A 14,857-nucleotide genomic window follows, 5' to 3' on the forward strand; every position below is an offset into this window, starting at 1 on the left:
TGGCTTGGCCCTGGCTTATCGGAGAATTAAGAGAGCGGAACCGGCTGTTCAAACCCCCACAAGACTGTCCGCTGGGATTGAAACGATGGGACGAGGCGCGACTTTTCAGAATGGGCCCACTGAGTGCAGCATGGTTAAGAGCTTGGACAAGCTCACGGCTGCAGTGAAGGCTCAGTCCAACACCTCTGCGCACATATTAGGTCAGCTCACTGTGGTCGTGAGGTCTCAGAATCGGCTCCTTGGGCACAAGAATGACAACACCACGGAACGCAAGCTTGATAACATCATGGAAAAGCTCGCAGCTCTCCAACGGGAAATTGAGAGACCTATGTCGGTGTTGGAGTGTTAAAGAACAGCTCTGAAATTCTCATGAGTTGTTTGCATAAAAGAAAAAACCACCATCACTTCATGCAGCTACCCCTTCGGCGCCAGCTGTGGGCTCAAGGCTGGAGCCGAACAAAAACTCCCTGATAACGACTGTGTTGTGACTGCTTCTCCCATTCCATGCAAGGCCACCTGGGTTGGCTGGTAGACTGTTTACTTAGCCTGGCAGGGCGAAGGACACTGTCTCAGCTTGACTCTGGACACGCACACACATACACACATACTGATATGCACACACTGCTGCTTCATGCAGGTGTGAAACTATGAGGAAGCTGAACGCCTCCTCTTTCCTCAGAAGTGATCTGTGGCAGTCTGCCATCATGTTTGGCTGCTCACACTAAGGCTACGTCCACACGTACTTTGGAAAACTGAGATTTTCTGTTTGTGTTTTTAAAGAAAATCTCGCCAAAAACGCAGTCAAACACGGTCAAGAACATGTCAAATCCACGCCGTGTAGAAATGTTGGCCAATCAGGAGTCTAGAAGCCTGGGAGGGAAAGAGTGAGCAGGTTTGATGCAAACCTGAAGTACTTCTGAAAAGTGTTTGTGTTTTTAAGTGCCTTCATCAAATGTTAATGACCAAAATCAGTACTCTGGCTGCTGTAGACTCACAACTTAGGAATGAACAAATACATACAACATGCATAAATTTAAATTAAATACAAATTAAATTCATTAAAAACCAACAACGACGTGGCGTCTGGATTTAGGTTGTGAGAGCGTCTGTGTTGACTCTGTTCACTCTGACGTCTTTGTAAATGGAGGGACAGTAACTGTGTGTGTACATGTACGTGTGTAAAACTGCAGATAGATTAACAGCAACAGTATTTTGTGTTTATCCACCATTGTAGAAATTCATCTCATGTAAACAATAACGTGGCGCACAACGGCACGTCAAAAAAGGCGCACACCTTTGACGTTGCGTGACTAAATCTCTGTTTTCCTCGTCAACACGTAAAAGCAAAAACTGAGTTTTAAAAATCTCAGTTTTCAGTGATCGAAAACGGCGTTTACGTGTGGACGAAAGGTGCAAACACAGAAAAATCTGTGTTTTCAAAAATACCCGAGTACGTGTGGACGCAGCCTAAACGTGAGCTCACTGAAAGCTGACAGTCTCACAACTACACGTGCACAGGTGTGTATCAGGTGACTCATGGAGGTGTATTTAATGTTTGGATGAACATGTGTGTAAATCTTAGTTTGTGCCTGTTAAACACATCATACACAGCTGTAACCCTCAGGAGGCAAAACTCATTCAGGTCAGTACTCTAATGTTACATTATTACTGTATATTGATTACATAGTTTCATAGTAACTGATGACAGTTCTAACAGCTAACTCATTTATCAGGCAGAGATAGCTCAGTAGGTAGAGTGGTGGCCCATGATCGGAAGATCAGGGGTTCAATTCCCCTGAACAGCTCCCCTCAGGTACCCCTGATCAAGGTACCGTCCCTACACGCTGCTCCCCGGGCGCCCAATGGCTGCCCACTGCTTCACTGAGTGAGTGGGTTAAATGCAGAGAGGAGTTTACCCACAGGGATCAATAAAGTTTACATTATTATTTACATAATGTGAGGAATAAAACTCTCCTCTTCTCCAGAGTTGGGCAGTAAGTACTTAAGTACAATTTTCAGGTATCTGTACTTTACCTGAGTAGTTTTTTTTCTAACTACTTTTTACTCCCTACAATTTTAAACACATATCTGAACTTTCTACTTCTTACATGTGTTGTGATTTTCCCAAGTGCATCATTACTGCTTTTGCTGTAATGGTCATATTTTATTAGAAGTTTATTAGGAGTTTTTATTTTGAGTTATTAGAATCAGGACAGAAAAGAAAAAGAAAGAAATTAGTGAGGAAGTTTACAGAAGGAGAGGGAGAGAGAAAACACTGAGGATCTGCTGCAAACCTGCCTAAATAAACAAAAACCCAACAAAGACCTCCTCACCCCCAAGCAGGGGCCTGACAGAGCCAGGGGGGCCAGGCCCCACAGAGCAGCCATTAGCCAGAACACACCCGAGCACCGAGAACCACCAACTCACCAGAGGATGGGGGCACCAGCCACAGACAGAGAGTGTGGTGGGGGAAATAGTGTCTATTTTGATAGTTTATTAGAGATTTCCATCATGAATTCATTGTGGAAACTGAGCACAAGTTAAAGACCAAACACAACTAAATGTGTTTATCATCCAAATATAAAAGGGTGTTCTAATAATATGTGGCGCCTGTTAAAACCTGCCTGGTGACAGATGACACTGACAGTAATCTGCTGATGATTGAACTGCAGATTTAATGCAGGAATATTTCCTGTTTGAACTCTTCAGGGACCCGTGTATTTCCTGAGCAAACACTCTTCTCCTCATGCTGCTGCTGTGCTGGCAGCTTTAAGATGCAACAATAAATATTTCTATTGATTTGCACAGAAAGCTTTGAAAAAGCAACAGAACAATAAAAGCAGCAGCAGCTCTGACTGTGTTCATACCAACTTAAATATGTCAAAGTCAGGTTTCTGTTTAAAACACTGAATGTTTGAGTTACAAATACACAGATTTAACTACATTAACTTAACTGTGGTGTAAAAACTGGATTCATTGACTGCTATGTAGCAAACATAGAGCTCAGTTTAACACACAGAGTAGAAAGGTCTGTATAAGAATGAAGCTGCTGATGCAGGGCTGTACACATGTTCCTGTTTAGAGGCAAAGTCGCCCTCTACAAAGTAGCAACAGGAAATAGAAACATAGTTTTATTTTCCTTCTTTTTCTTCTGGTTCAAGCTGAATACAGTTAGAATAAAAAGTTAGACTAAAGTTTGTACTCACATATACTGATATGATTTTATCATTATGTTAATACAGCACAAGGGTCAGTTAGCTTTGCACAAAAATACAAACATTGTTCCAACTTCCTGCTCTGACTCGGCCTCAGGATGTCTAGAAGCAAGAATCAAGCGCACCCAAAGGAAACAAGCGCACCAGTGGTCACGTGCTCAGCACACAGAGTGGGAATGACTGAAGGAGCTGCTGTGACGCAGCTATGATGCAGTTTTGTGTGACTGAGTGAGTTGATGGATCTGTAAGTGTTCTTACTTTGGCAGATTCATTAACATGATGCTGATTATAATCTGGCTGTAATCTCCTGCAATGACCACAATCAGCGGGATGAGGAATAAAGGACTTTTCTATGGTTTCCTTTAGCTGTTGCTAGCTTGCCATATTTATGCCTCACTATTAGCAACTTGTAAGACATGCGCTATTTAGCCAATTCTGGGTCTGCAGTGACCCCTTGTGGACATTGTGAGATGTTGCTTGTGTTGAGTAGATGATGTGTTGTGATTGTTTTCCTAGTTATCTATGACTCTACTAATGATAAAATTGCCCATTTCTGTTTCCAGAAAACCATGTTTATAGTCACACGTGCTGTTTACTATAAAACAAGAAGTTCAAGTTTGGCTGCACCGAACTCAGATTAAGCCTCACAAACATTTTCATGTAAACAAATCTTTGGTGGGACTTAATTAAAGACAATTAACAAACTCCTGGACTGCTGCAGTCTCTCTGACAGAAGACTTAGACCAGACTTGTATCCCCAGTATAAATATATTTTACAAACATCCTTCAAAGAGCCACTTTTTACTTTCTTATTTGAAGTACATTTCAGAGCCTCTGTGGCGGACCACCAGGTGGCTCCACTCACACACAAGCTGAAAGGAAGTGTGGGGGTGGAGATTTTGGCGCTGACTATATGTGAAGTTCTGTCAGTTAATAAAGTTGTTGGAGTGAGACACTGAGACCTCTCCTGTCGTTGTTACATACCTCCACATTGGTGAGCCCTGTAGTGAACATGCTAAGGCTCGACGACGAAGCCAGCTCTGGCCTGGAAGCATCGGCGGCCGCCGGACCTTCACCTCCGCCGATGGCTGCGTTTGCTGTGGCGCTTAAATTGCCGGATTTTTGGCTTCACGATCCTCCTTCATGGTTCATGCACGTAGAAGCTCAGTTTGCTCTTCGTGGAGTTTCAGCCGACGACACTAAATACCACCATGTGGTGGCCTCACTTGACCCGCTGTCAACCCGCCGTGTGATGACTCTCCTCCGGGATCCCCCAGCCCAGGGCAAGTACGCCGCCCTCAAGGGGCTGCTGCTGCGGCGTTACTCCCTCTCTGATGCTGAGCGGGCCGAGAAACTCCTTTCCATCGCGAGCCTGGGCGACGGCACCGCCCTCGAGCTCATGGAGAGCATGCTGTCCTTGCTGGGCGCGGAGGACGGAGGATTTCTCTTCACCCACCTCTTTCTTCGACAGCTGCCGGCTCCAGTGCGCGCTGGCCTTGCCAACTCCCCGCTATTGGCCACGAAGGATTACCGCTCCCTTGCGGAAGAGGCGGATCGCATCCTCCTGGCTACCAGGACTTTCGGCGTCCAGACGGTTATTCAGGACCCACCAGCGTTTTCCCCCTCCCCCTCACCGATGCTCCACGGGCCCTCCGACTCGTCCACTGTGGCCGGAATCGCTGCACGGCGGCACCGCGGAAAGGGGCTTTGTTTTTATCACCAGCGTTTTGGAGCGAAGGCACGGCGCTGCCTCCCGCCTTGCAGTTTCCAGACCCAGGGAAACGGGCATGTCAGCGCTCTGTAGCAGCCGCGACCGCTGGCAACAAGGAAAGGCTGCTTTTCTTAGAGGACTCACGCTCGGGGAGGCGTTTCCTGGTGGACTCCGGCTCACAGAAGAGCCTTCTTCCCCCGGCTGGCTCGGACAGGCTAGCTGAGGGTTGCGGGCCATTGCTAACAGCGGCTAATGGCTCTCCCATCAAAACCTTCGGTGAAAGGTTGGTGACTGTTTGCTTTCACGACCGTGACTTTCAGTGGAACTTTGTTGTTGCTGCTAGCTCTGTGCCTATAATAGGCGCTGATTTTCTTTGTGCTCACGGACTGCTGGTTGATGTGGCTAACAGACGTTTAATTGATGCTGTGTCCTTTTCCTCATTACCCTGTTTGACTCGGGGTGCTCAGCCCGTGGTGCATGCTAACTCAGTAGATTCGGGTGACGTTTTTCAGTGTTTGCTTTCTGAGTTTCCCTCACTCACTGTCCCCACTTTCTCGAGCACGGTGACGAAGCATGGGGTAGAGCATTACATAACTACAGTAGGGCCCCCGGTGTTCGCGCGCGCCGCCTCGACCCCGCCAAACTGGCTGTCGCTAGGGAAGAATTTGCCACCATGGAGCGTCTGGGCATCGTGCAGCGTTCGAACAGTGCCTGGGCTTCTCCGTTACACATGGTGCCTAAATCTGATGGTCGGTGGCGACCTTGTGGGGATTTCCGCCGTCTTAATAATGTCACGGAGAACGATCGTTATCCCATTCCCCACATCCAAGATTTTTCCGCCCATCTTGCGGGGACCTCGGTTTTTTCTAAGATCGATTTGGTACGGGGATATCACCAGGTTCCCGTGCGCGCGGAGGATGTCCCCAAAACCGCCGTAATTACACCTTTCGGCCTTTTCGAGTTTCTGCGCATGCCGTTTGGCCTGAAAGGTGCCGCCCAAACCTTCCAGCGGTTGATGGACTCGGTCTTGCGCGGGCTGCCCTTTGTTTTTGTATATCTTGATTATATACTGGTGGCCAGCAGCTCGAAGGAGCAGCACATGTTCCATCTGCGTCAGGTTTTTCAGCGTTTGGCGGAGCATGGACTGATTATTAATCCGTCTAAATGCCAGTTTGGGTTGCCCGTTCTCGATTTCCTTGGGCACCGTGTTTCCGCCGAGGGCGCGGTTCCGTTGCCTGACAAAGTCCGAGCTGTTTCGGAATTTCCGCGTCCCACGACTGTTAAGGCACTGCAGGAATTTTTGGGGATGGTGAATTTTTACAACCGTTTTCTCCCCAGAGCGGCACATCTGCTGAAGCCCCTTTATGGGGCGTTAAAGGGTAAAAAAGCTAATGACCCCGTTGACTGGTTTCCGGACAGCATCCAAGCGTTTTCTGATGCTAAGTCAGCGTTAGCTAATGCTGCCCTTCTGGCCCACCCATCCCCCTCAGCGCCGATTGCGTTGACCACTGATGCGTCGGACATAGCAGTGGGTGCGGTGCTGGAACAGCGAATCTCGGGTGTCTGGCAACCGCTCGCCTTTTTCAGCCGTACGCTACGTGACAGCGAACGCAATTACAGCGTTTTTGACAGGGAGCTACTGGCGCTCCACCTGGCGTCTCGTCATTTCCGGTTTTTTCTCGAGGGTCGTCACTTTACCGCATACGTGGACCACAAACCCTTGACGTTTGCCATGTCCAAGGTTTCCGATCCATGGAGTGCACGCCAGCAGCGCCAGTTGGCAGCCATTTCTGAGTTTACCACGGACATTCGGCACGTGGCTGGTAAATCCAATCATGTGGCTGACTGTTTGTCCCGTGCGCTGGTTTCTCCCGTCTTTCTCGGCATAGACTACTCCGCCATGGCTGCCGATCAGAGCGGTGACCCTGACATCCTCGCGCTTAAATCCACCCAGACGGGCCTCATACTGGAGGACAGACCCGTGCAGGACGGTGGTCCCCTCCTCGTCTGTGACGTTTCCACCGGCCGCCCTCGCCCTGTGGTTCCCGCTTCCTGGCGTCGTCAAGTTTTTGACTCGGTACATGCTCTCTCTCATCCAGGGGTCCGGGCCTCTGTTAAACTGGTCAGCTCTAAATTTGTTTGGCCAGGCCTTCGCAAATCTGTTAAGGAATGGGCGTCGGCGTGCATTCCCTGCCAGCGCGCGAAGGTTCATAAACACACCAAGGCGCCCCTGGAGCCGTTCTTCATACCCGGCAAACGTTTCGATCATGTGCATGTCGATCTGGTGGGTCCCTTGCCGCAGTCACAAGGTTTTACGCACCTTTTGACTGTTGTTGACCGGACCACCAGGTGGCCGGAGGCGGTCCCCCTGGCGTCCACTACCGCAGCAGTGGTGGCCAAGGCGTTTTTGTCGACCTGGGTCTCGCGTTTCGGCCCACCCGCGGACATTACGTCAGACAGAGGCCCCCAGTTCATTTCCGAGCTTTGGTCGGCCATGGCTGATGGACTGGGGGCTAAAGTCCACCGCACAACCGCATACAACCCGCAGGCTAATGGGATGTGTGAACGGTTCCACCGGTCGCTGAAGGCTGCCTTTCGCGCCTCCTTAAAGGATGGCAATTGGGTTGACCGCCTCCCGTGGGTTTTGCTTGGGCTGCGCTCTGCGGTTAAGGAGGATCTCGGCGCTTCCCCAGCTGAGCTAGTGTTTGGTCAGCCCCTCCGCGTGCCTGGAGAATTCTTGCCTGAAAATCCTCCTCCCTGCTTCGATCCATCGGTGCTCTCTCTCACCCCGCTTTTGCACTCGCTTCGGGTTCCTGGTCCGGTGCACCATTGCGTGCCTAACACCTTTGTTCCAAAGACTTTAGAGACTGCTAAGTTTGTTTTTGTCAGGCACGATGCCCACAGGACACCGCTGCGGCCGCTGTATGACGGCCCGTTCAGGGTTATTGAACCGGGCCAGAAACATTTTGTTTTGGATTTTGGGGGTCGAAGGGAGACTGTGTGTGTTGACAGACTTAAACCAGCACATGTTCTTCCGGACAGTGATGTAGTGCCGGCCCAGGCCCCTCGCCGTGGCCGACCTCCTGCGCTGGGGTTGACAGTCTCTGGTTTCCCCCCCAGGACTACCCCCGGACCACCAACGTTTGAGCCTCCTCCTGCCTTTCCTGCTCGCCTTCACCAGCCTCGTTCACAGGATGGACCTTCCTCTGCCTGTTCTCTCCCTCCCAGGTTCAGTCGTGCAGGTCGTTTGCTTAGACCCAGGGTCCTGGACTGAATGGAGACCTGACTGTGTGTTCAAGGGGGGGTATGTGTGGCGGACCACCAGGTGGCTCCACTCACACACAAGTTGAAAGGAAGTGTGGGGGTGGAGATTTTGGCGCTGACTATATGTGAAGTTCTGTCAGTTAATAAAGTTGTTGGAGTGAGACACTGAGACCTCTCCTGTCGTTGTTACATACCTCCACACCTCTACTTTTTTACTTTTACTTGAGTAAAGAAGTTGAATCAGTACTTTTACCTTTACTGGAGTATTTTTAACAGTAGTATTTGTAGACTTATGTCTACAAAGTCTATTTGTGGACTTCATTACTGAATGTCTGTACTTTGCCAACTTTCCTCATCTCCTGATGTGTTTACCTGTCCAAGCTGCACAGGTGAGTCTGACTCTGAGCTCAGCAGGATTCAGCCTGAAGCCTCTGCACTGAGACAGCACCCTGACCCTCACACTCAGCTTTTTATTCTGCTTCTCAGGCACGTGCAGGGGGGGGGGGCTAGAGGGACTTGAGCACCCGCCCCTTTCCTGATGGGTGCCCAAAGTGCCCTTTTGTTGAGGCAACTTTTTAAAAAAAATTATTATTATTATTTTTTTTAATGTGTGTGTGCGTGCGGAGTCCTGTCTGTGCCCCTCAACAATAATATTTAACTATTAATCACAGTTTGGCTAAATAAAAGGATCTGGCTTGCATCAGTCACATGATCACTATTAACCAATGATCGCCCTCGACGGCAGAACGCGCTGGTTACGAGCCGGGAACGAGCTCACAAAGAGCACGCGCATTTTTAGCGGTCCGGAGCTGTAGGAGAAACACAAGTTAACTCAGAGACACAGACTGATGCGACAAAACCAGTAAGTAGGTGTACAGCGTACACTGTAGTGTGTAGCACACAGGAGTATTGGCTTATTACGTACACGTTGGTAAGTTGTCTTGTTGCAACTGACGAACTGAAACAAACGAGCGTGCTGTGTGTGCAACAGCGCGACAAACATTACCTGTCCTTTTATTAACTGCACAAGTAGTGCTGGTCACAGCTGCTGGCTACCTGTGTAAGGCTGTCATGGGTCTGTAGCTCTGTCACCGTTTTAGGGAACATATTTAGTTTGAAAGTAAGTTTCCGGGCTTTTCCTGCCTTTCTGGAGGTATTATATTTCACTAAAAACGATCTAATATGCATGTCCACATAATTATGCATTATTATAATTATAATATATTAAAAACACACGCTGTATTTTAAAGAACATACATTAGGAAGCAGATTATATTAGATTTATATTTTAAATAAGACAAAAGTTGGATTTTACTGCAGTAAAATGATTGTATCTCTACAGTTTAAACATGTAATAAGCTTTGCCCCTGCACAGAGTGGATAGTGAAACACATGGAATCATCATAATGACATTATTTCATATTTATTACTTCCCCCTCCTCATTGCTTTATTATTGTAGCTCTAGTAATAAATAATAATGCAGCTGTGGAACAGCCACAGCAAAAGATGTTTGGTGTGACGGGCGCACCTGCAGACACACAACTATGCAGTGAGTGACCCCCGTGCAGCAACACTTTGGTGCAGTATGAGTTGTGTTAGTTTCACACACACTGCACACACAAATATAATGACCCACACTTCTTGTTCATATATCTCACTCATTTATTTGGACTTTGGTGAAATCCATTAGTTCTACTTGGAGCACATTTAGTGAGCTTTTGTACAACACAGTTAAATTCTGTCTTTGTCACATTTCTTTGTTTTGCTGCTGCTGAAGGCTCCATGTGACTGCTGAGGGCTGCTGGTAGTTCTACACAGGAAGTGCTGATTGGACCAAACCCAGCACAGCCCTCTCATTGGGGGCCCATGTTTGTGTTGTTGCTGGATGATTGTTGGTATTTGTGTTGCCCTCATGTCTCACACTGCTCTGATCAGCCAGTATTTAAGTCCTCTTTGTTTCTTGTGGGTCGGCTCACTTTGATTGTGTTGAGCAGTTAGTTTGGAGTGAAGTTGTTTGACTTTAGTTCTGATCAGCTGACCTCTCTGAGGCCCCGTGTCACTTCCTGTTGGATATTTGTGCATTTCTGGCTAAATAAAAGACACTTTTCCCAAAATGGCCGCTGTGTTCTCACGTCTGAGCGGCTCGCTCCATCACACTCGCTCACGCCCCAAAACATGAATGTGATATAAGCGTGCCCTGAAAGCTGAATACAAACATATAGCAGGTCACAGCAGTGTGGAGAATATGACAATGAGCTCAGACAGTCAAAGATTCTTTTCTATGTTTGTTTTTCAGGAGACGTTTGGTCCCTGCAGGAGTTTGAGGCTCAGACCTGAACAGTTCACCTCCTACCTGACGCACAGCGTGGGCTTCAGCTCACACACACCTGTACAGGTACACAGCCACAGTGAGGAGCCCAAGACCTCTGATTGGTCCACAGCTCTTTCCACTTTATATTCATGATGTTTGTGATGTTGCTGGTTTGTTCACGTGTTATTTCTGCAGATGATCCAAACTGATTTAGTTGTGTGATAAAGTTACAGGATGTGTTGTTGCTGTTGAAGGAAGCTGGAAGTCCTTAAAATGTGCTCTGATGTTAACAAACTGTCCCTTAATATGAAGAAAACCACATTTATGATTTTTATACATCAACAAGAAACTGAAGGAAAATGTGAAACATTCAAACTGAAAGAGTTTATTTATTTCAGCTGCTGTGATTGATCACAGGTTACCATGGAAACATTAAAGTGGTTATTGAGTGAGTATCAAACAGAGGATGTATTAAGCTATAAGGCCTGCAGATCATTTACTGCTCACTTCTACTTCCTCACATGTGTGACTGTGTGGAGCTGTGGGGCCGGACTTTAAAACTACAAAAAGATCAGTACAGGTTATTAACGAGGCCGGGTTCTCTGATCACAGCGATCCTCTGTTTCTAAAGTCCCACGTGATCACATTTATGATGTGGTTTCTTTTCACATCATGCAAATAAAGTTTAAAGTCTGCGTGTCTCCAGACTGTGTCCACAGTGTTTCAGTGCAGCAGAGTGAATCTGATTTGCTGGCAGCTTTTTGTCCTTTCACTGAACAAAAGGCTCCAACAGAGATGAAATGAAGATGTGTTTCTATCGTTGCTTCATGATGGAATAATGCTGACATCAATATAAAAATGGGACTTTTGGTTGTCAGTGATATTTGTGAGGCTCACATGTGTGAATGTTGTTGTTTGGAGGCTCGGGCAGCTTTAATGAGAAGAATGGAGGCCAGGCATATATCAGCACTGCTGCTGCCTGAGCCTGTTCACTCCCTGCTTGGTGTCCACACTGTGGAACACTTTGGTTCTCAGCACGTTTCTCCAAGTCCAACAAACCTCTGTGGACGGCCTTAAATGTACCCGCAGTTCTCTGGATGTTCAGAGCTGAGAGTGTAGAGCAGATCAAACATCACACCAACATCTGTGGCGCTCACCCAGACCCTCAGACATCTGCTCCCTCCAACCGGACAGCTGCAACTGATCCAGGGACTGTCTGCTCCTCCATCATCCCTCTGATACAGAACTCCCCACAAGCTCTGCTGTATGAAGGAAACTATGGACACTATGGAAACAGTGTGACGTAAATCAGAAAGAATATCTCAGAGAATATCACTGAACAAACATAATAACACAGAAACAGTAAAATAATCCCTGTAATACCAGATAATGTCCAGTTTAATCCAACATTACCATCAGACAGTAAAGGGGTAAAAACACTGCTCACATCTGGAGCTTCAAAGCAGCTGTTCAGATAAACAGTATGTTCATATGGACCTCCCCTATTCTATTCTATTCTATTCTGTTCTATTCTGTTCTGTGCTCAGTAACATCGAGCTGTCAGGACTGTCATCATCAGACGGATCAAACTGGCACTTGATGTCTGTGAAGAATCATTGGCTGTATGTCTGTCTCTCAGTCCTCCAGGTCATGGTAGACTAAGGAGCTTGGAGTCACAAAATCTCACAGCTTGGCTCTTGTGATTAAGCAGAGGATCAAAAGGGGGCACATGGCCCTCTTAGGGACCCTATTTAGAGCTTAAATATCTGGGCCTTTCTCCACCAATTGCTCTCAGAACTGAAGGTTCTCGATGAAACGTCTTCAGGAAACTTAAGTAAGTCCAGTGGCTTTTCAAGCTCCTCAGACTAATATAGGCTGTAGTTTTTCTTCCATGGAGCTGGAATTTATTTGATGCTGTTTCTCGGCCTCCTCTGCTCTGTGTACGTCTTTCTTCTCACTGACCGTGTATCAGTAACTGTGTGTGAATATGAGGCTGCTGTTGATGCTGGTCTCTGTAGCATTTCCTCTGAGGATATCGGAGTGCTGCAGGATTGAACAAGTACAGTTTGATGATCGTTTTGAGTGAACATGTGACCTTCAGAGCCTGATCAGTCCTGGACGCTTCAGCCCGATCAGTTTTATTTCTGTCTGCTTGTGTCGAGCCCACATCAAGTCAGAACTTTAGTTTTTTACAAAGACATTCAGAGCTCTGTCTTCATATTATTCATATTTTTGAGGCCCTTAAAGTAAACATTTGTGCTTTTAAATCATTCTTCCAGCATTTCTGATCAGATCATGTCTTCATCAGAGACGTGAAACTTTCAGAAAAACTCACTGAAGCTTTTTTAAAAGTTACAAACCAATCACATCTAGTCACGACCACATAGGCACATCGACCCTACAGACCACATGTGGTTATGATGGATCGATCATAGTGTGAATAAACTACAGCAGTTTGGTGTTGGTGATGTAGAGGAGCAGAAACCAGCGTTTTTGTTCATGTTTCATCTGCTCTGATCGTTCACTGCAGGAAGCTTCACCAAGTGCATTCTGGGTAAACTTTGAAGACTCCTGTCAGCAGATGGGACAGATGAAAGGTCTCCTTTTCACCTCCATCAGATACCAGGATCATCTTCAGCTGTGACTAGGTCATTTTTAAAAATACAATAAAATTAATAATATGAATTTACTGAGTAAGAATGATTTTATAGTTTATATGGAGGTGTGTATCTCTTCATTCAGAGGTCACTGTGATTGGCTGGAGGTTGGAAGATGACAGCAGTGGACAAAGACGCTCTCTTTGCTTGTCAGGCACTCTTCTTGGCTGCAGTGGTTATTATTATATTTACATGCTTCCAGCTCCCGTTTCTGCTCGGTGACAACTCGTACTTTTCGACTCTCCTTTTCCTTCCTCCCTCGCTCACAGACACATAACCTAAACCAAGCTGAAGGACTTTCACTCTCTGCTGTCGTCATCAGACGGATCAAACTCTCACCTGGCCTCTGCATCCCTCTGCCCTTTCACTGTCTCGCTTTTCTTTCCGATTGAATACCAAACGTGTCCTGCTGTCGCAGGGCTGCCCGACACTCACGCCGATGCTTTGGGCGTCTGTTCCTCAGGCCAGCAGGCTGGCCTCTGGACCTGGTCGGGATCTTCCAGACCCTTCTTCAGTTTCTCACCCTTCGCCGCGCTCATGCTTGCTATGCCTTACCTGTGTTAGGATGCCTGGGTCGTTGACCCAGAGGTTTGAGTTTATTATATTATTTATCTTTTCTAGTCTTTGTTTCTTTGTTAGAGTTCTTTCTTATGGTTTATGTCTCTGTGTAATCCTTAGTTGCTGTCTCCCCTGTCGGCTATATCCCCGTGTCCAGTCAGTGTCTGTCCTGGTCCCACGTCTCTGTTCCCTCTGTTGTAGTGCCTGCCTGTGAGTCTGTCTGTAAGTTCAGTCTGTGTTATGTTTCCTGTTTTACTTTGAAAGTCCGTGTCTCATATAAATGCGTCTGGTTTTGCTTCCTTTGTCTTGTTAGGCCTGATTTGCCCCAGCTGTGTTTCCCTCCTGTTACCCATTCCCTGGTTGCTCCTCTGTGTATTTGAGCCCTGTGTTTCTGTGTCCGGGTCGTGAGCTACCGTTTCCTATGCTGTGTGTTGTGTCTGCTCGCCTGAGTTTATTTGGAGTCTCAGTTTTGTTACCTTTTTGAGTTCAGCATTAAAGCTGTTTTGAGTTTACATTGTGCCTCCGAGCGTCTGCACTTTGGGTCCACCATTGCTGCCTGCACACAGCCTTCACATAACAACCTGTGCCATGCATCAGCTTCAACGCTCATGTTCTTCTCCCTGTAGACCAGAACTCTGCTGTGGTGACATCACTTTCTCTCTTTGGGGTCCTGCTCTAATCCTCGTCACAGCTGGGTTCAGTTCTGCTGAGACGGGCCATCGGAGTCCAACCACCAAACATCTGTCTATATTCTGCTCATCAATAACTCTTTGTCTTCATTCTTTCTATTGATCTGTCCTTACTGAAATGACTCCACCCTGATGACTCCACCTGTGGCTCAGCAGGTAGAGCGGGTCGTCTGCTGACTCCTCCCACTGGCGTGTCAGTCTCGTACCAGAAGAAGCTTTGAAAACAAAAATTTAAAAGTGTTGAGCAACAAGTGTCACAGCTTTTTGAATGTATCAACTTCTTTAAAACATTTGGGCAGCCGTCGAGCTTTAAGTTGCATTTAGTCGACACAAAGTTCCCACAGTGACAAACATGAGGTCGATGACCCCCTACGAGCAAACACTTAACTTAATCATTCAGACTTTTAAGTTGAACTGGTTTACTTCTCTTCATAATGTTTAATCAATCTTA

At 47.0% G+C, this 14,857-nt stretch overlaps 1 long non-coding RNA gene across 1 annotated transcript; it reads left to right on the forward strand.

The window, feature by feature from the left end:
* The first annotated feature begins 8,877 nt into the window (after positions 1-8,877).
* On the forward strand, positions 8,878-13,245 carry LOC143416946 (uncharacterized). The gene is made up of 3 exons (XR_013097182.1): positions 8,878-9,052; positions 10,488-10,586; positions 13,033-13,245. It is a non-coding gene; the product is annotated as an uncharacterized LOC143416946 (long non-coding RNA).
* Positions 13,246-14,857: the final 1,612 nt, after the last annotated feature.

Source organism: Maylandia zebra, linkage group LG3 (assembly GCF_041146795.1).
Source record: "Maylandia zebra isolate NMK-2024a linkage group LG3, Mzebra_GT3a, whole genome shotgun sequence".
In the NCBI taxonomy this organism is placed as follows: Eukaryota; Metazoa; Chordata; class Actinopteri; order Cichliformes; family Cichlidae; genus Maylandia; species Maylandia zebra.